Below are 25696 nucleotides of genomic sequence, written 5' to 3'. Positions count from 1 at the left end.
GTACACACATGACACTCACGCATACAGACACAGATATAACCAAGTAGACAAATATATGGATGCCTGCCGAATTGTTAGGCTCGTTCATATGTGTGCCTGCATAGATGGGGGGGGGAGTGAGTGTGCGCGTGTGCGTGAGTATGTGTGTGTGACAGTGTGACAGTGTGTGTGTACATATGAAATCAAAGGTTAAAATTGGAAAATATTGTGAACTTGTTCTATGGAAAATTAATATTTTCACGGTGAATTGTTCTGAGCTCTCTTTTCATGAATGTTCCGTTATATATATGTTATATATTAGTAAAGCCATACTTATATATATATATATATATGTGTGTGTGTGTGTGTGTGTGTGTGGGTGTGTGTTTGTGGTTATGTGTGTGTCAGTATGTATATTTATGTATACGTGCGTGTACGTAGTCATCTATTATATCATATTTATTGTGAATATGTTACCTCAGAGATAACTCTCATCTAAGTACTCATGTAAGTAACCAAACATCCTGCATGGTATGGTGGATGGAGCGTACCACATACATCCATGCTTCGCTTTCTGCCTGTCTGTCTCTGTCCCTGACTTTCTCTCTCCGGGTTCAGTCCTTTTGCGTGGCACTTTGGGCAAGTACTTTTACTATAGCCTCGGGGCGACCAAAACCTAGTAGGTAGATTTGATAGATACAATCAGAAAGATGCCCGTCGTATATATACAGAGAGAGAGCAATATATATATATACATACATATATATATATACATGTGTGTGTGTGTGTGCGTGCTTGCTTGCGTGCGTGCGTGCGTGCGTGTGTGATCATTGTCATTGTTGGCTGCTGCAGCAAATAATCCCCTGCAAAGATATATTTATTAAATCCTAAGAAAACCATTTATTTCTGTTTGCTGACAGAGGGCTTACTGATTGTTTGCGAATCCATTCCATCAAGAAGAAGAATGATTTGATTTTCGACATTTTTAGCTCTTTATATATATTTGAGTAAATATCCATTTCCTCCGTTTATACATGTTGTAATATGGGTGGCATTGAATTGACAGAGAGAGAGAGAGAGAGAGAGAGAGAGAGAGAGAGAAAGAAAGAGAGATGTGCCCTCGATAGCCCAAACAAACACAACTCCACAGTTTCTTTAAATGCCGAAAAAAGAATGATAATAAATAAAATTGTAATAGAAATCTTTAAACGCAAAATCTTCGAACTCGAATTCTTGCAATTATACGATGATAGGCAACAAGCAAAAGAACAAGCAAAAGGTAGGAGAGACAACAACAACAGTAACAACGCCACAAAATGTTCACAATTTTTACATACGAAATGGATAAACAAAAATGAGCAAACATCATCTCGAACCAGATCTAGAACAAAATGAGTAACGGATGAAGTATCAACATTCAATATCCCCTTAACGGTTTGAGGCTTTCTTGTCAGCCGAGAAGGATGTGATACACGTCATTTCTTCACACACACACACACACACACACACACACACACACACACATACATACATACCTGTTTTTGTTTTTTCGGGAAGAAAACGGAGATGTCTTATGTATCTTCGGAAAGACACTTTAAGGAAATCTCTTCGTACCTGTTAGGATGTGTTTTCCAACTCATCAAGCAAGGCATATTGTAATGTGTGTTTGGTGTATAGGACCGAGAATCTAGTTAAAATAGGAGTTGAACTCGCACAGTATTGACAATGGACTGTACAACTCAGAGTTTAGTTTTGTAGCAAATAGCTTTGAGAAATACGAGACTCACAAATACTGACACGGCTGTTAACCATTTTTCTTTTCATCATAAATACAACGTCGAACTAAGAAATTGAATGCGAACAACATAATGTTGTGTGATATGTACGTGGAGCTTCAGATCCTGATGGCAACGGTAGGATGACCTCACAGTTGCATTGAAGTGAGGCAGTTTAACAATTGAATTTGTAGACCGCCGCAAAACTCAAAATTACGTTTGGCGTAGTAGTTTGCCTTTGCCTTTCATCTCGAAAGGATGAAAGGCAAAGTTGACCCCGGCGGAATTTGAACTCAGAACGTCAAGACAGACGAAATACCGCTAAGCATTTCGCCTGGCGTGCTAACATTTCTTATTACTTTACTATCCACACGGGGCTACACACAGGGGACAAACATGGACAGACAAACGGATTATATCGACTCCAGTGCGTAACTGGTACTTATTTAATCGACCCGCAGAGGATGAAAGGTAAAGGCGACCACGACGGAATTTGAACTCAGAACGTAACGGCAGACGAAATGGCGCTACGCATTTCGTCCGGCGTGCTAACATTTCTGCCAGCTCGCCGCCTTCGGAGGTATTATGTTAATGCGAAAATAAACGTCTCTGCTTAAGACACGGGGGTCGATAAAATAATGTACCAGTTGAGTACTGGGGATCGATGTAGTCGACTATCCCTCTTCCCCAAAATTTCAGGCCATATTCTTATTAGAAAGGAATATTATTATTGTTGTTAACGTTATTGTTGTTGTTGTTGTTGTCATCGTCCCCGACATCATCATCATCGTCATCAATTGCTGTTTCAGTATTGTTTTGGTTGTCGCTAACATTATTGTTGTTTTTGTAATACCAATACTAATATATATAATATATACAAAAGCAGTCGTGACTGCACATATATTTGTTAAATGGTTAAGTTTCTTCAGCTATAATCGCAAAAGTAAGAGAGTTAGAACGCCATGAGATCACATAAAAGAATATATCCTACATTTCTTGTGAATGGATGCCTTTGCTATATAGTTCTATTGTTAACAATTACCCAATACTTTTGCCAACAATATGGTCCCAGAGTATAGGAGAATGAGGAAGGAAACGGTGTCACGTCCCTTACCATCCGTTTGTAATTTGCTAAAGGTGGAATCTTGTCCATTGCGTATGTTATAGAATTCTTTCAAAAAAAAACTCACATCATCAGGAATGCTGCAAAATAGAAACTGTCACATCATCGATATATTACAAATAGAATTCCAATTTTTTTTAAGGTTTCCACTCTATTCTCATCTGTAATGGTAAATCTTCAGATTTGATAAATGAATAAAAGATTAGCGTATGTGTTTGTGTGCGTATATGTATGTGTGTGCGTGTGCATGTGTGTGTGTGTGTGTGTGTGTGTGTGTGTGTATGCGTGTGTTGAGAAGAGAAAACTTTCCGTCAACTTTTCAAAGATGTTTCTGCAAAACGAACGTAGTTTCACAATGTTTATATCAAACTCACACACATAGAATCACATTTGTCATTTTTGAAAAGTTCTTAGCTATGTTGTTTTTAATGTTCATCATTCATTCGCTATGAGAAAATGCGCTAATCTTACAGTATGTTGATTTATAGATCTTCAAGAATGCACGATGAGATATGTCACAACAATATTATGCATCAACGCTCAACATTGTAAGACCAATATTGTTATGTCAAATGTGAACTACCTTCACCTGGAGTCAGTAAAAGAGTTACTAGATATGTACAAGTTCAAAGGCCGATCGAATTCATTCCATCTTCATATATTGTTTGAGATATTTTGCTGAAGTGTGAAATAGTTTTTATACGAGCTGTCCTTATCATTTTATGCAGGATCGCCTAAGCCCCATTGATATTTGATTAAGGCAACTACGTGCTAATGAGCCAGCATATGTTGTGGAAAGTATCATTGTTTGTTACCTCTCCCTATTAAGAGATGCTGCAAAATAGATTGGAAAGTTAAGCAGTTGTGGTCGATGAAAAAGATAGCAGTAGTACCAATAATTGTCGGAGCCCTAGGAACAGTGATCAAAATTCTCGAGAAGTTTGTGGAACAAATAGGGGCTGCAATAAGGGTGGAGCACTTGCAGAAAACAGAACTGCTTGAAACCGCTCGAATACTCCGGAAGGTGGTCGAAAAATAAGAGGTGTTACCTTAGTTCACTGGTAGTGAACAGCTGACACTGGAGTACATCTCCAGGGTTAGAAGCTGTGCAAAGGCAATAATAATAATAATAATAATAAACGATTGATTCGATACTGTTCTTTACACAGAATTACTCTGTTATCCGTTGTATGTTCAGTATTTCTTCTCAAATTAGCTATCTTAGATCAGTCAACTAAAAATAGAGCAATCAATTATTTTCATCATTTAATATGTGATAAATTATAGAAAATCTATTCTGTAAAAACCATTTCCAATTGAGTGGAAATAAAAACAAAATTTACATATATCTATCTATCAATCTATCTATAAACATATACACAAACACATACACACACACACACATATATATACATACACAAACACACACACACAAACACTCACACACTCACACACACACACATAAATATATATATATATATATATATATATATATATATATATATATATATATATATATACACATGTGCGTGTGTCTTTCAATGAATATATGTTATGTCTTATAACTGGCAGATTTTCGTTTATTGCTTCATATAATTTTCGTATTGATGCTAAAATAATTATTATCGGGTGGGACTTCGAATGAATGAGAGAAATGTTAGAATACTACGACAACGTTTCCTGTATTACGAACAGGAGTTATAGTTCTTCGCAGTTTGTTTTGGAATCAGGCAACTCACTGTGATCATGTCGTCTCATCACTTCAGTATTGATGATATATATACCGGGAAAACGTTTGTATTAGGATAACACACTTACATCGCGTCCCCCTTTCAAATGAGGCCGTTCTAAACTGGACTAGATACCTTGCATGTTTCAAGGAATGATTCACTTCGATGCTGCGTTTAAATGATGTGTTTTGCAGGATAATATGAATGTTATTACAATAATCGTTTAGTTGTTTTCATTGAAAAATGAATGTTTACAGAAAATACCATTGATATATTGTAACATTTCTAGTGTACTATTTCGTCTGTCTTTACGTTCTGAGTTCAAATTCCGCCGATGTCAACTTTGCCTTTCATCCTTTCGGGTTCTATAAATCAAGTACCAGTTTCGTACTAGAGTTGATCTAATCGATTGGCCCCCTCCCCACAAAAAAATTTGGGAAGAATATTTCAAGTGTGTGCAAGTGCAAGCGATAACCGGGCGGTACGTTGTTCTGTTAGACTTGAAATAATTTATTTTTGACATTTTATATTGCGAAATTCAAATATTATTGGAGTTAACTTTTATTCTTGGTATTTTGACGCCAATAGAATTAACGGTAGGCATATAAGGAAGGCGAACGTTCCATTTCGCTCCCTCCTACCGACCAATATTTTTCTATAAATTGTCAGTGTTGTGCTTATGTAAGAAATCAATATTTGCGTGATGAATTGTGGCTAGTTGACATTATCATACTGAGTTGTAATGGGTTTGTGTATTTGGTTTTTGTTTTCTCTGTATAGAAATTGAAATTCTGCTGGGATAAAGTTCGCCGTTCGTCCCTGTGATCAGCATCGAAGACCTTTCGATACTTGCCTCACTCTGAACGGCCACGCTCAATCAACGCCGTCGGGGCAATAGTTTATCTTCTTAATCGAAAACGTGTCTTTCAGGCTGCTCGTGGAACTTGCTTTATATTTCAAACTATAACACATCACAGTTTACCTTTATTTATATAATTATGGATAGATCGCTTGATTTATTCATACAGGATTAGTTTATCTTCCCATTACAATATGAGCTCATGTGTGACGGGAAATATATCGGGCTGTAGTGTCTGGCATTCTTATATTTAAAGCATTTGCATAATAGAAACGTTAAATGAGCTTTCTATTTTCCGATGATTTAGTTAATTACTGTGATAAATCTATCATGCTTAAAGGTAACCATTCGATATCGACTGTGTGTCTCATAGATTATTGATTGAACTTCCTGATTTTTTTTTTCTCAGTGAAATGTAATTATATAAAAATCTCTAGATATGGAGAGATAAAAAATATCTTTTAAATCTTAAATCAACATGGGTGTGACGCCGTACATATGAAGTAAAAATGATATCCATCTAATAACGCAAACAAAATTATTTCTCTGAGATACAAAGCAAACGTTTTAATGTCTGTTATTGATAATGTATAAAAAATTTTTTTTTGTTGTTTTATGTATATCAATTTTCTTCGATAACAGACAAATATTAAAAGTACAGTTTAGGAACATAAAGAAAAAAGGAAACAAAATGCAGTTTTTCCAGAAATATCTCACTCATATCTTGATCAAATCAATATATGAAGTCGGAAAATACAACTCAAAAGAAAACATTCAGAAAAACACAACGAAACACTTCTTTTTATATATTAGCTGCTATATTACGCCTGAGCAATGAGGAAGATATGCAATTTCAATATTCTATACTGACTACATATTTAGCCATTAAATACAGCTACAACCATCACATCGACATATTCTCGAAATCGTTTTGATTTCCTTTGATTTGATAAATACACTTCCCAGTATCACAATAACCTAGATATCTTATTAGTGTAGCGCTTTTTCGAGTGTCTGCCATCTTACATAAAATACGATGCGACAACAAAACTCTACTCTCTCTTATTTTCCTCTGCGTTTTTATCATTTAATTACAAACAGAAATGTGAGCCCAAGAAGAAAAGAAATGAATGGAGTACAGAATTCACAGTCGTCGTAAGGTCATGAAGTTTCGAAAATTTTAATGTTTTAAGGGAAAGTAATTTAGTTAATATTTATTTTCAACTTTTATGGCTCAATGATTAAAGCATAGATATTAATAGACTTGTGTAATTAATCGAGGAAACTTTTATGCACAATAACTGGCGAGGATGAATTGATGTAAGCCGCGGCTCTGGTGATGTAGAAACACTGCGCAGAGGCCACTCTTGAATGTTTCGACTGAAGAAGCCTAGCAAATTAATACAAGATAGATTCATCTCGGATAAGATATAATTTGGAAGTGTATCAGAACAAAGAGTCATACATGACATTCTGCTAATGAAATAAGTAGCATATGAGATCTTAGATAAGGGAAAAAAAACAAATTCTGAAACAGTAGAACACGAAGAAACTAGTGATGTTTTCATTTGGTAATTAGTATTACAAATATTTGAAAGAGTAAAATAAGTTTTAAGTAATGAGAAATAAGATAAATATAAAGTTAGTGAAGAAAGTTTCAACATAAAGGAAATATCTATTTCTGGTAATGCTATATAGACAAAATAGTAAGGTGATGAGGAAGAGGAAAAGAAGCTGGGTGCAAGTGTAAAGGAAGCGGTAATAGTCTGATGAAAAAGAACAAAGAAACATCACCCCACATATAAATGGTATTAGACAGTATTTATCAATTCAATAATAGATGGCACAAGAGTTCAAAATTTTCTATTTCGCTTTCACAAATTTCCAGATTAATTTCTTTTTTGTATTCCTCAAATTTGTTCACATGCGGAAGTTCTATTACTATCCAGAATTGATTAAAATAGTAGAGAAAGAGCTTACATAGAGATTCACCGAGGATATCTTTCGACGGTTCATTACTTGTGTAATGGCCCGAAGATCAACCAGTGGAACCGAGACAATAATTTAAGCTAATGTTGTTGGAGAAAAGAAAAAAGAGTATTTCTTAAAAAAACAGTTTTGACAATATTACAATATATTTGCGACTTAAACTACGAATGCCAGTCTCTGAGAAATTCGAAGATGCGAAGCGGATGTAGCGCAGTCTTGATTTTACAGAAGTATATTACTAGAGTCTATTTCATCATTTAAAAAGATTTGAGACAGTATTATATCAAGTTACTGAATTTTATCTCAGAACATTTAATAATGACAACATACAGGTATAGAATGCTAACAATATTAAGTGCAGCAATCCGTCCTAATACATCAACTGAAAATACAGAAAAAAAACAGCATATCAGACAAAAACCCAAAACCAAAAAGATATGTGTCACGTGTAAGTGAATATATTTAATACAAGAATATCGTAAAACATAACCAATATTTAAATATCGTAAAATCGTAACGAAAAGATACGTTATCCAAGTCAGGCTGGGCGAAGTAGCTATGTTGTGAAAAAGGAAGTAATATGCAAATATGGACTAAAATTTTCACCATAGAATACTGACAGGAAATTGCTTCAAAAGTTTCCTTACGTATAATTTTCGTAGATTGAAAATCTTATCAGAAAGCTCAGTGCTTAAATCATTTCAATATGATTGTTTTTAATATTTTGTATGATCTAAATAATAACTTGTATGATCTGAATAGCATTTACTGTGACTATTTTGTACGTCTAGACTGGTAAGAGAATTATTAGTTTGCTAATAGAGGTGCCATACTTGAGTGCAGTCTGGAACTTTGTAAACATCTCGGAAAGCAGGTATTCGATAAGGATATGAGGTCAAAAATTCCAAATATAAAGTTGATGCAGGTAATGGAAAACGTTTCATCTCCGGTTCGAAATGGTATAACATTATTAAAAACCACTCATTTCAGACACTTAAAACTTTAATCGAAAATAGCCTGAGCAGAAAGCTGAAGCAAAGTTCTAGAGACACTATTATTCTTTTGAGGTTTTATAAGAATATCTTTGTGGTGCAACAAGTTATTTCAATAGAAAGTGATTAGCTAACTCAGAATTATGAAAATACTTTTCATTACATATTCTGTGATCACATATGCTTTCAGTTTATCTAAAAACATATGTAACTACTAACTACTATAAACCCAAATTGGATTCGATAGAATAAAGGGAGATAAATAAAGTGGAAAATATAGGACATATCCCTGCGTGCTGGAAGTATGGCAGATATTCCTACTTATGGAATATTACTACTTATGGGAAGCATGGGAGATATTGTTGTATTTCTTAAAAAGCAGTAATGCTTTGCGGAAGGCAAAAACGAGTTTCCTGGAAATACAAGGTGAAATCAAACTAGTTTGTTTTCGGTTTCACCAAAATTTATATAAGAACACACACACACGCACACACGTGTGTGTGTGTGCGTACTTATCTATATGTATATATAAAATTATCGTTCGCGTAACATTGTTAACGGTAATATTTTGAAAACAAAAGCCTTTAATATTCAGTTTCATATATATTTGTGAGTGTGTGTGTGTGTGATTATTTGTGTGTGCGTGAGTGTGGGACAGAAAGAGATAGGGGTAAATAAATACAATTTACGATAAATAATTGCAGTTTTATTTTGATTAAAACATCCGCGTCTTCGGAGCAAAGACTGCATACCTTCGTCTGCTTTAGCATCTGTGACTGTTGTCCACTCCCACTCCATGTGTTGCTTTCTTCTCTTTTGTTCTTCTTTCCTTCTAGCCTGATCGACAGAAAACAAATTGTGTTTTATTACATGTAAGACACACACACACACGCACACACACACACACACACACACACACACACACACACAATGAGTCACAATTATACACTTTAGTAAGTTATTATTTATATTTTCATTTTTAAGTGGTTGAAGATTGCTGGAACATAATTATACAAAAGGGTGGGCGAGACAATGTTTTTGGTTTGTTGTGTTTTAAGTGTGAAAGCTTTTAAATATCCTTTAGTGCATATTTGATTAAAGTTAAATAACAATATCAATTTAAAAAAAAAGAAATTGTTTTTCGTAATTATATTTATAATGGATTATTTTTACTGCAGTGAGATACTTCACACCACACAGCAAAACATAAGTTTAATGTTCGTTCATATTTGATAACGATTTACATCGATAACATGATGGAATCTGTCAGGTTATGAGACTAAAATGACAATTTGAGAATGGAGAATGTTATAGTTTGAACTTCAGCGAGGCATCAGCAAGCAGATTTATTCTTTTCGACTCTAGGCACAAGGTTCGAAATTTTTAGGGGAGGGTGCAGTCGATTTGATCGACCCTAGTATGCACCTAGTACATAATTTATTGACCCTTAAAGGATGAAAGGCAAAGTCGACCTCGGCAGGATTTGAACACAAAACATAAACACAGACGAAATACCGCTAAGCATTTCGTCCGGCGAATGATGAATGATGATGAAAAGGATGACAAGGGGAAGGGTGAAAAAGATATTGATGATAACGGTGGGGGGAAATGATGACAATGATCCTCAGGATAAGCATGGCACCGATGACGATGAAGTCAATCACGATGAAGAGAGTGACGGGCGGGGATCACGACGACATCGATGACGATGACAACGCCGAATGTATTGGGGACGATTGCAATGGCAAGCAGACGACACTGCTACGGTTATTGGTGACGATGATGATGATGATGATGATGAGGAGGAGGAGGAGGAGGAGGAAGTGTAGGACGTGGGATTTGAGAATGATAATGATGATGATGATGGTGACCACGTCGACGACAAAGATGACAATCATGACTTGGTTCGCTCAACGTACACCATATCACTTTCACAGTTGTTCCCATTACTGCACTTGTTACCTGAGGTGTGTCGCCTCTTAACCCTAACCCTAACCCTTTCACAATCATTCAGACAGCGCTACGAAGTTGACGTAATACTGAATTATTAATTCAATTTACGAGGTTCAAATAACAAACAAAAGAATGAAAATTAATGTAAAACCGTTAAATGTTTCAAACTGCGCATACATAATCCGTGTTTACCTTTATAGGAAGTTTCACATTAAATGCTAGCAATAGATTTCAAAATTTATTTGTGTCAAACGCCACATGCAAAGGAATGGTAACGCACGTATATACCAATGCAGATACACACCTATGTACAGTGTATATATATATATATATATATATATATATATATATATACATACACACACACATGCATAATATGCATACATTCATACGTTCATATATCTGCTTTCATGTGCATATATGCATAAATATATGTATGCATGTATATATATTTATATATATATATATTCGTATGTGTATACATTCGTATGTGTATACATTCGTATGTGTATACATTCGTATGTGCATACATTCGTATGTATATACATTCGCATATATATATATATATAGACGTATGTAAGTTTTATGTTTCTGTGTTTATACATATATATGTATGCATGCTTGCATATGTATATGTATGTGTGTGTGTGTGAGTGCGAGTGCAAAATATCATACCTATTTATTACAGAGGAAATTAGATGTGATTCAGAAGAGACTGTTGTAATTTGTTACCTCTATCTCGGTTGCAAATTATAGTTTCGCAGGCAATATTTTCAGATAAAATAAATTTCGCATATTGTAGATATATTTAGAGAAAGCAATAATATTTTCAGTTATACTATTTCTCGTAAAACTATTTTCAATTTTACTATTTTTATCGAAAGCCATTCTGTTTACAATCAACAACTCTCTCATATTCACTGTTTATATAGTTTTTTTTTAACGTGTGTCAATTACTCTTTGGATTGGAAATTTGTTTGAAAGCTATGTTAACAATTCAGTTTCGTTTCCATGCTTAGATATCTTATTGATCTTCTCTTACTATTTTCATCGATTAAGAAGAAACTCGATGATTTTTTTGGCTCCAAATTTATACTTCACTTAGTCTTTGTTATTATTCTAATTATTATCCAGAGCGACGAGAACTGATTCGATGTAATCGGCTCACCTCTTCTCCGAAATTGATGTCTCCATGCCAAATTTTAAAAACAGTATTATTATTATTTAGAGCGACAAACTCACTGAATCGTTAACGTGTTGCACAAATTGCTTCGCTGCATTTTTTCTGGCTTTACGTATTCAGTCCAAATTCTGCTGAGGTCAGTTTTACCTTTCATCCTTTTGGGATCTATGAAATTAGTTTCAGTTGAATCCTGGGATCGATGTAATAGTCTAGCCATTCTCCCATAAATTATCAAACCCTGTGACTATAATAAAAAGGATTATTGTTTTTGTTGGCGTTACTAATAGAGTGCACATGAAAATCAATATCAAATATGAGAGGAGTTCCAACTGATGAAAGACGAATGCGACTGAATTCCAAAACGCATTCTCTACGTACAGTCAAAAATCGTCTCACACTAAATTCGTTTCTGCACCCAACGTGGCTTGGCTCTGCGGCACATTAACCATCCAGGTGGATTGTCATGTAAACAGTAGCACGGAATCTGGCATCAGAAGTGCATCCAAAATTTCTGATCAGGATGCAGCCCCCCACCCCACTTACAGTGCAAGAAGCTATGGGCCAAATGGCTTGCATGTGAGTTCTTCTCTGAAGACCTTCCATGGAGTTTCTTAATGCCTTATTACTGTTAATAAAGCGCTCGTAAAAATGGATGTCTTGGTTTCGGTGGAGTGATGTTGTAGGGCAGGATTATGTTGTAGGGCAGAGCATCTTTCTCCACAGAACTGGCTGATCTCGTTCCGGCTACACTAAATCCATCCCATTAATAATATCTCAACAACTGTGGCTCTCCACTAACAGCCATGCTTAGGGTTTGTTGTCCTTCTTTTCGTGTTTTAGCTCACTAAACATCCTATTTCTGTAATCATCTTCAATTGTTGCTTCTGCTGCGTTCCCTAAGAAACATGTTGATCTTACCGGCTTTATCTGCAGATAAAATGAAGATAATTGATTCAATGCTTGTGTGTCTTCAGCAGAGTTGCATTTCATTTCAGAAATCTTTCTATTCTTCGACCAGAAACATTTTTTTTTTTTTTTGTAACTGACATAGATTCTGAAGTATTAATTTGCAACCACTTTCAAACTATACGTAATCTATTACTAAGCGGTCTTCTCCACGTGTAAGAAACTGATGTAGTATAAATATTAGAGTAGTAAATATACTAACCTACGTAACCTTAAATAGAAACAAAAAAAAAGATATAAAACATCCGGATTGGTCTCAGAAGATTCGTGATGCTCAACAGGACTGCAGGTGCTCAGTAGAGATGCATAAAAGTAACATCGAAAAAGCCACCATCCCAAATGAAAGAACAATGAAATATGAACTACCTCGCATTGTAATCGATCTTTGGATCTGATATAAATAGGGGCTCTAACATCTCAAGAATAATATCCTCCTTTCTTAAAGTTAAGTAAATAAATATGTTGATAAAAATAATTATGGTTAAACAAAAATGGTCATTGTTAGAAAGTTTTGAATTGCAGCTTATCCAATAAAACATTTTACCCTGCGGTTAAACGGTGGCAACAAAAGTTATTAATCTCTCTGTATGAAATTTGCCTTTTTTAACACTTATTATACTTACGATATTAAAACTGAATCATTTATATTCATTATTCATGAATATTCTAATTCATTGTCTGATGAGTTGTTCTTTAGATTCACTTGGGATTCATTCATGACAATGATGTCTAGACATTCCTATAATCAATTTATTTAAAATACATTTGGTAAAAACAACAAAATGTTTTTATTCTTTTTTTCCGTGTCCGAATATAAAGAAAACATAACTTTGTAAAAAATACGAAATTAATGTGAAATATTTAATAATGTACTGGTCATTACTAAGCTTTTAGCAAAGTATATGTTTCTGAGAAGGGAAAATACTCGTCAAAGACTAATATTGTTTTGATTATTCTTGAAATAACAGCAGGTAACGCAGGACAGGTTTTCGTTTCATTGCACCACCTCAGTAAGCAGAGACTTGACCGAACTTTGGCGGAATAATGATCATACAATCATATACTATGTGTAAAATATATTAAATTAAATAGCGTAGGAAATTTGCATAGTTGACAGAAAGAAAATTACTTAGAAAAACGACAAAGCAGCATCCAAATGAAAAACATTAATCTTATTAGCGCGTTGTTTGTCAATAATCTCACCGTTTATATTTATTGGCAATAATTTAAAAGTATCTTTTGATCTCCTCACGTCTATATCATTCATTCATTACAACTTGAAACACTGCAGGAACCGTGATCATCCAACCTGCTAGAAATGAAAACATATAATTTGCTTTAATACCATAATACCCAAAAATACTGAAGGATAGCAATTAGTTTGCCTTGGGAGTGGTATAGTTCATCATGGACTTGTGCGATTGAGACGGACCTGGGTTAAATGACAATTAAGACAACAGTTCTCCAGTGCACTGTCTTGAATAAGCTACACTTGAAATAAACATACTCAGTGGTATGAGACCATGTAGACCAATGGTTTCTACCCATTTCACTATACAATACCTCGTCTATTTAAACGAATCCTTTCGTGGAGTGTATGGTTTCGCGAGTTCTGATTAATTATTTAACTGATTACATAAAACAAACTCATTTCTATCGATTCACTGTGTGATGTAGTCTTCCCTTACTCTAAAAATGACAGGGGAGCTAGTATAGAATTTGTGTATCTTTGTTGCCACGCGCAACAACAGAACAAAGCATATCTCTCGAGAGTAATACACGCTTTTAGGACAATTTTGAAAGTAAAAGTGTCGACCATTTTTGTTGCCGTTAATGTTCGTTAGTAGCAGAAAATGCCTGACTTAGTGAACCAATAAGAAAACGGTTCCTGGGATGACTATCTATATTTTATTCAGGCTTAGATTAGCTAATACAATTCTAGATAATAAAACCTTAAATCACACCATATCATTTTATTTTAGATGATCTGCTGTGTTTGAAAGAAAATCTGGTTAATGTTTCTGACAATTCGAAAGACCATATTGAGACTCCTGTGTTAATAATGTTCAGCTTGTTTCCATAAATGTTTTACTAGAAAATATATTTTGACAAACAAATAATACCAGTGTTTTCTCTTTGACTATCACACGCATACACACACATGCACACACACACACAGACGCTCACTCCTATAAATGAAAGCCTGTAAAATGAAACTGTCTGTCACATTAAATGTTGATCATTTCAACATTTACTGAGATTCCATATGTCATGAGAGTTGTGTTTGTTCAGTTATGTAGATCAAGGTGAGAGAGACATAAAATTAACACCGTACGGTCTGTCATATGTATTATATTGAGTTGGAAACTTACGACAAAATGTGATTATCCATACAAGTAGGAGACAGATATTCCCCTAGATATTTCAGTATCTAAAACATTGAGATTCAAGTAAAATAACTACAACACAGAAGTATTTACTGTAATTGTCAAAATTACAGCTTATGAAAATTGCACTTCGACATGACATTCCAAGCCTAATAATGAGAGCAATGAAAATATTTTGGTCTGGTTAACGAAATCCATCATAATCAAAAGTAGCTTGGAGCCTAGATGTAAGAGTATTTGACTCTAGATCATAATGTCGAGAGTTCAATGATACTACGGGATCGTTTCTCGAGTACGGTTTTCCTTAACATTTTGCAGCAATCTACTCACTTTCTAATAATTATGAACTCAGGGCTATTTCGGCTCGTTTCCTCGCGTTCCCCTCCTTCAGTTGTCATGCTCTCACGTTATACAAGGTTAAAGAATGAGACTTTCGCGTGTTTCCTCGTCGCCTACTATACGAAGTCATACGCTCACATGGGTGACGGCTGCCTTAATAAAAACAAATATCAGTTCTCAGGGGGAACCTTTAGGAGACAATTCCGTGATGGATTAAAATTATGATGAATGTCAAACAATGTCTCGTTAAAACAGCTAAAACACCGTATAAAAGAATAAAGCCTCATTTAACGATTTAATTCCAATGTGTATAATCACACAAATACACATACACACACGCATTCACACACCTGCACGCACCTTTTTATTTGGTTATTGATATGTATACTCATGTGTGTGTGTCTCTCTTATCTGAAATATTCAAGATAATAATTCTAAAATTTCATTTACTGTTTTATAGAAATCAGATGCATTTTAGATGGATTTCATATTCGTAATTAAAGTTTCTTCTTTATGTTCAGTTCATAATTTCTAAACGTGATATCCTCACTTTGGATTAATTTTTCAATTCAAAACATAATTAGCATTTCTTTCTCTTTATTCCAAATTTCTTTGCACTTATTAAATTTGATTTTTTCTCCATAGAATATTTTTTAAACAATACAATATGAAATTATGGTAGAATTTAAGTTCATTTAAGCAGGAATGTTCTCTTATGTGCCGTGTATTTCTTCCAGCATGATACTACATGTCAGAATTTTGGCTTCGTATTTCCCATCTTCACTTTAGAGATACTGGCGCACTGCCTGAAAAGTTGCATGTATATATATATATATATATATATATATATATATATATATATATATATTCTTTCTATTTCCGTCTACCAAATCCACTCAGAAGGATTTGGTTCGACCAAGGTTGTAGTAAAAGACTGAACCCAGTACCATGTAGTTGGGAAACCAATGTCTTGTCACACAGCGTGTTTGTATGTGTGTGTGTGTGTGTTTCTGTGAGTGCGTGTGTCTGTGTGTGTGTGTGCGCGTGAATTTCCATGATTTCCGAATTATTCTGAAGATTTATCATGTAGGTCAAAGATTGACAGAAGAAAAATGGAATTATTATATTATTATTACACATCAATTTCTATGTATATTGGGGAATGAAAGGAAATGAGAAAAAAACAACCTGAAGGAAATCAGAGTAGAATATATACATTTGATTTATCTATGATTAGTTTATTGTTATAAACATTGAGAAAATGATTTAGTTCTGTAATTGAGCTGAATAGAAATACTAAATTTGACAGCAAAAAATATGAACCATTCCATCCATTTTCATCCATTAAGATATAATTCTTTTACACAAAACATACAATTAGAAAAGTGAAGAAAACATTTTTTTAGTTTCTAATTGAGGTTGCCTTTTTAGAATGTTTTCTTTATTATTTTCGTTTTTGTAAATAAATCTTTTAAATAAATTATATGTTATTTCTTTTACAATCTGCTTAGTATTTGACGTCCATTTTTCTCTATGACATATCATATTCGTTCAAGTACAAACACTACTTTACATACACATATATATGTGTGTGTGCGTATAGATAGATAGATATATATGTATACTTATATATATATATATATATATATATATATTATATGCATATGTTGTATGTATATATAATATGTGAGTGTGTGTGTGTGGTAGCGGAGCTAAAGTACGCAGAATGAAGCTGCTTGACGCAGACGGATCTTGATCACTGTTACGTAAACACAGTAAGTTATAACGTACTTACTCTCTCCTGTTGTTTACAGTAGTGCCTGGAAATAAAGTGTGTAGAGTATGATCATCTCACCACTTTACAGAGCTTCCATCAGAGAATCTGTATCAACGAGATTTGAAGACGTCGAAAAATCCCCAAAATTCCAACCAGGCAGTTGCTCACGACGTTAAAAAAAGAAGTTCCAGGAATGCTTCCATCGATGGATGTGTGTGATTTGAGGAGGGGACAATTTTCAAGGAGATTAATTGTCCAATTGGTATGCGTTTTTGTTTCATTTTATACTCCCGGTATTTATTTTTCAGTTCGTGTACATATCCATTATTCCTCTTCCGTTTGTAGAGGTACAAAACTGCGTGTCTTACGATAAATGAAAGAAGAAGTACTCCACGTGTTTTTCTTAACATGATTCGCTCCTTTATTCTTCTCTTTACATTGAATGGCATAAAAATTCTTTCGAACTTCGGAAGAAAGTTCACTGTTTTGAGGAGAAAGTGATGTCGCTTACAAGTCGATTACTCAATCCCCGAAGGGATGAAAACTAAATTCCATCTTTGTGGCATTGGAATTCATCACATAAAGACTTGAAAGACATCCAGTTAAGCCTCTTGCCTGGCACTGTAACAATTCTGCCAGCTCACCCTCGTCTTACTGAATATTGTAAATAATAAGGGAAAGACTTATTCCAATACTGTGAACTAAACTCGAACTGGTTTCGAACTTCTGCTCTAAGCAGGGCTTTAAGAAAGTACTATCATTTTCCCTAGCTCCTGAATAAATAAATAAATTAGTCTACTATATTTTAGATGAAGAAAGATAACATGTGATGGGAACGATACAAACTATTCTCGATGTAGAAGTATATAGTATTTATGTATATGTCAGCACTAACTGGCGATAAACTCATTAATCAAACCTTTCTGACATTTTATCAATATGTTTGTTGTGATGTTTTGGACATTATTCTAGAATACCAGATATTAACCCATAATAAAGACGAGTTGTTGTGAGAACTCTGATTGACATTATTTCAGTATAACTTCCATTGTTTCATTTTCTCATTATATGGCCGACGTGGTCAATGGAACTTCCAATTTTTCACCATGTTCTTTCTTTTCATTCCTTGTGTCGAACAGACGTCTGATCGCTTCGCTCTCACCGGAAAACTTTTTCTGTTTCTTTGCATTTTATCATTTTAATTTTCAGTTTGTTGAATCAGGATTTTGTTCGATACTTGATCAACTCCCCTATCTTCTTGGCAGGAAAGTGAGTTAGCTGTTGCATTACTCTTACAGAACAGTGCAGGCGATTCTAAAAGAGAAAGTGAAAAAGTGTATGATTATGTGTGTGCATAAAAGAAAGAAAAAACTAGTTACTATTTCTTAAAGACTTTATTTATCGATATCAGGCACATACAATCCAAATCAAAATGTACAGACAGAACGCAAACAGCTGGAATCATAGTGGCGATGCATTTGTTTGATAATTTGAGGGTTTTTCCACTCCACAGTCTTTACCAGATTTAATTCAAATCAAATTTGACATGACACTCTACCCCTCCCCCCTCTCTCACACTTTCCATCTTTCTCTCAACCAATCTATTCTTTTCTTCTCACCAATTTATTCCTACACAGAAGTAAATGCTTCTGAATATTATATCATTGTATTTTTCTTAATTCATAAATTTATTATACAGAACATTTTAATTGTGACTTCTATGCTCTTTCTGGCATAAAAAAAATTAATTAAAATTGCCTGTGAAGTTAAGACAATTAATGACAGCAGTGGACCATACACTAACTAACCAATAATTTGCTCCACTTACTCTAAAGACCAATTTTCGAACGATTTCCTGATAATGGAGTGCATGAGTGTGAAGAAGCGGGATCTACTACTAGGCAGTCAATCGAAAGGGAAGAGACCAATATCAAATATTCCTTAATCAAACAATAACCGCTGACAATAAAACTAGTAAATGATTTTTTTTCCATACCATGAAGCCCTCGCGTAGAACTAAAGATATTACGTATAGGTAGCATCATATCCAGTTGTTTAGATATGTGTTATTATGGTTTACATATGTATATTAATATGTATGTGTGCTTGTATTTAATTCGCCTTCATTATTTCAATTTACGTATCTGTGTTTCTCTCTGTGTGTGCGTGTGTGTATATATGTGTATATATACATATATATATATACTCGTAAACATTTTATACATATATAATATTTGTATATAGTCATACATATATGTATATATATATTATATATATATGCATATATACATATGTGTGTGTGTTTGTGTGTGTTTTTGTATTCATGTATGTACGTGCGTACGTCTGTGTTTGTATGTAAGTGTGCGATCACACATTTGAAGTTACAAATGACAAGAAATAGAAAGACGTAATGTAAATATTTACGAAAATAGTGTCACTGCACATTGGTGTTAATTTGTGTTACGCGAGTATATATCTGTATTTATATACATGTATACGTATACATACACACATTCATTTATATTCGTGTTTGTAAACAAGCGTATATACTTACAAACACTAGACAGGAATGGGCCACGTGATATATAAGTTTGAACAATTCAACGAAACTTAAATTACCATCTACAGTAATTATACTAGTTAACATAATGATTGTGATAATTAATGATATTTTTGCAAATAATACTAAAATAATTTTTGTAATAAAATCAATAATAATATTAATTGATGGTATAAACCGTAATTACTTCTGAATAAATAATGTACTCCATACAGTAAAATGTAAACAAAACTGCTACAATTGCTTTTAATATGAGGCAACATTTAATAAACCACGATTGAACTGTAATACCAGTAGAGGTGATTATCAGACAAGAATTCAGTTCGGTTTAAAAAGTAACGCTATCACATTCAACTCAATGCCAATGCAGGAAGCTTGTTTAAATCAGTTCACTTCGAAAACGCCGTAAGTGATGGACGCTTGATGGAATTGCAGCCACGAGGATGCATAATTGCATAAGAAGCAATGGGAAGATGCTGCAATTGAAATCTATACTGGTCATCGTTATATATGCAGTAGAAAGCTGTTTTAAATTTTTTTTAAATGTTTGGGATGTGAACAAATCTCCACCCTCCTCTTCGTTTTCAATTTATATATATATATATATATATGTACATACATATATATATATATATATATATATATATATATATATATATATATATATATATAGATAGATAGATAGATAGATAGATAGATAGATAGATAGATAGATAGATAGATATATATATAGATAGATAGATAGATAGATAGATAGATAGAGATAGATAGAGAGAGAAAGGGAGGGAGAAGAGGTAGAGACGGAGATACAAAATGTTTTCTATATTCGCTAATATCTTGCTGCATAAATTCAAACTCAGAGATAATCATATCCACACATTCATACATACATAGGCATAGACACACACACACACACACACACATAAATCTCTCTCTCTCTCTCTCTATATATATATATATATATATATATATATATATATATATATATATATATACACACACACACACACACACACACACACACACACACACATATATAAATATATACTTATGTATGTATGTGCGAATAAGATTACCTGTGTTCGTATCTGTACATCAACATCTTAGCTGATATGTAAAACATTTTGCAAATATTTCCTCTTCGCTGTCGTTCCCTCTTTTATATTATTTAACACCTGTGTCTCTGTACAAGCATTTGCATTTCATTTGTGTATTTCCATTGTGTCGATGTTACATCAACACAAGACTGATCTCTATTCTGCAGAATTTACAGTCTTGGACGTTAATGCCACACACTTTCTTGACATTATTATTCCCAGGATTTCTTTCCTCTTTTCCATGATTTCTCACAAGTTAAATTTTCTGTTTCTATTTCTTTACAAATGGCGAATGCTAATGAGATTTCACCGAAAGATTTTAACAATACTCAACATTCTCATGGCACTATTATAACTTGCCTTTAAGTTACGATATATATATAATATTCGCATTTTTGTTCAGTGTATAACATAATGCCATGGAAGATCTACTGTTCTGTCTATATAGAGATTGAAAGAATTTGTTCAAATTGTTGTAAGCAGAACAGGCCATAATCGAGGTTGCATTACTTCTTCTCTTAACACCATAATTCATTTTCCTCGATCGCCTCCCTCCCTGCCACATATCTTGAGCAAGCCATTTATTATTTTATTCAGTGAATTATTCTCTATCCCTCCATCGTGTCTTTCTTACAACGAATTTTTCTTTTGAATTGATAGTGTTGAATACTTCTTTACGTAACCACCAAAACCATTATCTTCTGCTTGATACAATATTCACAAACCAACGGACAATCGGAACGCTTTTCCTTGATCCACACTACTATCGACGTTGAATTAGTCATGCATTTCAATGGCTTTCTTCTGCTTCTGTTCCGTTTTTCCCCAGCTCTCGCTGCGTACTCAGCAAACTACTGCTGCAGCTGTTGATTGGCATTTTCTTATTTTCACTACATTTATATTCTAAGCTTTGTAAAATATTCATTCCAAAACTTGTTATTCATCCTGTCCCCTTACAGTCTGTCAAATTTAACATTGCAAAAATATTCTGAAGTATTTATCCCAGAGACTCTGTCTGTCTGTGTGTGTGTGTGTGTCTTTGTGCCTGGGGGGGGGGCGTGCGTGTGTCATGGCGTTAGTCCTTCAAATGCACTTGAATTTCTCCTAAATGTCTGTACTACTACTTCATTATTAAATACATAAGATTCTTTAAGCAAATTACATGAGAGATTCACTTGGCATTTATTCAATCTACTGAAATAGCAGCCAGATCTACCTCAAACCGTACCTTACAGTTTGACAAAATAAAGGAATAGTTTCGTTACCGTATTTCAGGGGGAAATATTCCAGCAACAATGTCAGTGAGAGTTGTGAAAACTTTAGTGTCTCTGATCATGTTTTTCATAAACCACACAGAATTGGGCAGGAATAAGCAAAAGGACATTATCGCAGCTTCTCCTTTTGTTATCGAAAGATCAGCAAGGTTCTTCAGACGATGTCTTTTTACCACCTGATTGAGTACTGTTAAATATGAAAACATCGATCTTTTATGGTTATTGAAAATACTCAAACATACCGAAATATATCTGGCATTTTACCTGACATCGGCTGGGAAAAATATTCGAATCTTTCCGATAATTATTGTTTGTTTGTTTTTTTTTTTTTTTTGGCACAGTACGTCTTTACAAGACATTATAATTGCGAGGCATTTTTGTTCCGGTTATCGTTTTTCCTTGTTTTGTCTATCGTGTGCCAACGTGTATTTGGTGACGGTATGGCTGTTAGTTTAAAAAACTTGCTTTGCAACCAAAGAATCCGAGTTCAGTCTCACTGTGCAACATCTTAAGCGTCTTCTGATATAGATCCGGAAATACAAATGCTCTATCAGTGAATTTGCTAGACGTGGATTGCCTGGAAACCTGCCATATATATATATTATAATCCATCGCTGCCCAATAAATCTAAGATGGCCTACATTAGAAATGATATCTACAGGGTACGCAGTTAATGCATCGACGCAGGGACCAAAATCGCCGACATCAGACAATTTTTTAAAGACCTGGTAGACAACGGCTATCCATATCACCAGACCACCTGAGAAAACCCACACTTACACATTTTCATAAAAATGCCGCACGTTAACGGGAAACAAAATGCTGCAATCAGCCGTGAAATCCGGAAGGATAGATTGAATGTAAGACTGACACACGTTTAACCTGCTCTCAAGAGAACACATATATATCCATATGTACCCCTGTTTGCGTTTTCGCGCCGCAAAACCTGCTCCTACTTGTTTGGGCATGAACTCGTCGGAGAGCGTGTGACTGAACATACGAAATGTTCAGTAGGCAGTCGACACCCGTAGTTAACATTTGCATACTGTCCTTCTCTTCTAGATTGTGAAAGCGTACCATCACGTTGAATCTAAATAGAGTGAAATTTGAATACTTCATTTTTTTATGGGCATATAAGGGTTAACTGAAAACAGGCCGTGAAAAAACTTACTTTATTTACAACAGCCAAATGTTCTGGGAAATGATGAAAATATATGAAAATATTTGGCGGTGGCGGCGGTGGTGCTGTTGATGGTGGCGACAACGATGACAACGATGTTGATGACGTTGTTGGTGGTTTTGATGCTGATTGCTGTTGTCATTTGAGTCGTTCGATATTTTCATTGACGTTATCAGTTCTTGCCGATGCTTGCAATAGATTTCTTGTTATCTGTTCCTTGAGTTCACTACATTATTTCCCGGAGTTTTATTATTGTTTCCATTTCATGTTCTTTATGATATTGCTGCAGGACTGGCAGAGATGCGTGGGTAGGCGGTTGATTTTTGTGTTGGTGTTGGTGATAGGTTGTGTAATCATCGTTAATATTATTGTTATTGTTGGTAAAAACAACCATTTTCAACCTCGATTGTATCATAGAAGAACTGATGTTGTCAGAGTTAACACGAACACATTTGATTTATATTTCTTTGTAAGATCTTCAGAATTTTTTAACTTTTTTATTCTCTTTGACAAGCGAAAATCCAAGGCAGATGTCAGCTTTATCGTTATCGCTACCATAACTGTCATCGTTCTTTTCCCATGCTCCCGTTACTTCAAACATCAAACTTGTTGACAATTTCAATATGGTTTTCCTGCTGACTACAAACGACGGGAAAAAAGAAAATAGTTATGTTTCCTGAAATTAGGTTAAGGCACAGAGAGTTTTATGAACTGTTTTCAATCACCAAAAATATGTTGAACTATATTAACGCTATTAATTCAAAATTTCCGCTAATAAATTGATGAATGACACACTAAACTAACGATGACTAAACTGAACCCAGTAATTTACTGGTACTTTATCTTGTCGACCCCGAAACCATGAAATGCAAAATTGATTTTGTTGGTATTTGAACTCAGATCGGGCCAGTATATGACACTAATAATTTTTTTGTATATTTAAGTGATGAGGAATTATGTACATTATTTACATTTGGCGGATATTTGTCCTCATCTTGTTTGTTGTTAACACAAAGTTTCGGCTGATATTATTATTATTATTATTTAGGTCATTGCCTGGAATTGAACTCATAGTCTTGGGATCAGTAGCCCGTTCTCTGAACCACTGCACCATATGTCTGACGTGATAATGATTCTGTCAGTTTGCCTCAATAATAATGATGATGAAAATAATAATAATAATAATAATAATAGGCTGTTACAATGGTAGTGATTGTAAGAGCACTAGGAATCACCAAAAACGGAATTGAAAAGTAGTTGAGAATGCTCGGTGGATTCCCATTCCCGCAAGAAGAAGAAGAAGAAAAAGAAGATTACACCGTAGTAGTAACAAAGATGACAGGTCTAAATAAATAACAGTTATACTGTCACCATGGCTACAAATTTTAGCCACAATGATACAAATCAAGGCACTGTTGGTGATAACGAAAGATGGGCAATGCTGTGATGGCAAGTTTAAAGTAACTATAACAGTATTAATGTCAGACTTGACAATAGTTGCAGAGACAACAACCGTCTCTGCATTTGCCACATTGCAGGGGTCAATATCAATAATTTTAAGGTTGCACAAATATGTCTATCGAAGCCAAAAGGAAAACTACAACAGCACACCAAATCGCTTGTTCTGTGGTTAATCTGGAAACGCATCCCCAGGAGAAAGCCAGCTGAGGTCGAAGAGTCATCCACTGTTACAAACTCTTCTATAAATACGAACCTGGATGGTCACTTAAACGGGAACTGCCCCACTCGAGCACTTCACGCCCACCTCCACAGTCACCATAAAATAAATGTTAGAGGATCAAATGGGCCTGCGAAGAGTATACTGAAGTAATGTACGCCTATTACTATGCATTAGGCAGGCCATCTGAAGAGAAACACACAGAAAATTCTTATAAAATATGGAGAACACGAAATCAAGACAGCAGACTGTATTTGGACGGAAACAAGTTAGCAAATGTTAGGAGTGATACTAATATTTTGGAAAACTTCACACTAAATGCCGTTTAGCTCCCATGTGTCATCACACTAATAGCCATACGTGAAGTTAATTGGAAGAGGCGCTAAGCAAGTAAACGAAAAAATAGAACTCTAGGGTCTAACGCTGAAGGGAGAATATCTATGTTGAGGATGGACGTGATATTTATAAAATACCTAAATTGAAAAGGAATTTTAAGAATCTGAATAAAAGGCCGGTTCATAATATTTAGATCCCTCAATTACAGAAAATGCATAGCATGGACACAAATGAATTACTCTTTCAGTTGCGCACTTCAATACTTTTTACTGGGGAATATTTTTTCTGATTTGAGAGTAAGTTTGAATCTCAATAGAAACGGGTAACGGATAATCTAACTGAAGAAAGCTTATCTTACACCCTGAACACTTAAAAAATGTTATGCCTAGAAACGGAACGCTTAAATGAAAAGGCATAAGAAAATTCAAAACATGAAAATAAAAATGTGACAATAGATAACATTAAATCTATAAATATTGGAAACGTAATTCATGTAAATCAACAGCAAATAAATAATGT

At 34.5% G+C, this 25696-nt stretch overlaps 1 long non-coding RNA gene across 3 annotated transcripts in view; it reads right to left on the bottom strand.

Annotated features, from left to right (window-relative positions):
* Positions 1 to 16212: 16212 nt before the first annotated feature.
* LOC149132109 (uncharacterized) overlaps positions 16213 to 25696 on the bottom strand; it is a 27759-nt gene continuing 18275 nt past the window's right edge. For 2 of the 3 annotated variants that reach the window (XR_016244891.1, XR_016244889.1), the window contains one exon: positions 16213 to 18366. This is a non-coding gene — a long non-coding RNA (uncharacterized LOC149132109). Of the gene's footprint in view, positions 18367 to 21773; positions 23803 to 25696 lie in introns of those variants that run through there. The other variant, XR_016244890.1, reaches the window with a different exon arrangement.

Source organism: Octopus bimaculoides, chromosome 18 (assembly GCF_046866305.1).
Source record: "Octopus bimaculoides isolate indiv1 chromosome 18, ASM4686630v1, whole genome shotgun sequence".
Classification (NCBI taxonomy): Eukaryota; Metazoa; Mollusca; class Cephalopoda; order Octopoda; family Octopodidae; genus Octopus; species Octopus bimaculoides.
The sequence above is the reverse complement of the archived record's forward strand: the minus strand, read 5'-3'. Positions and strand labels throughout refer to the sequence as shown.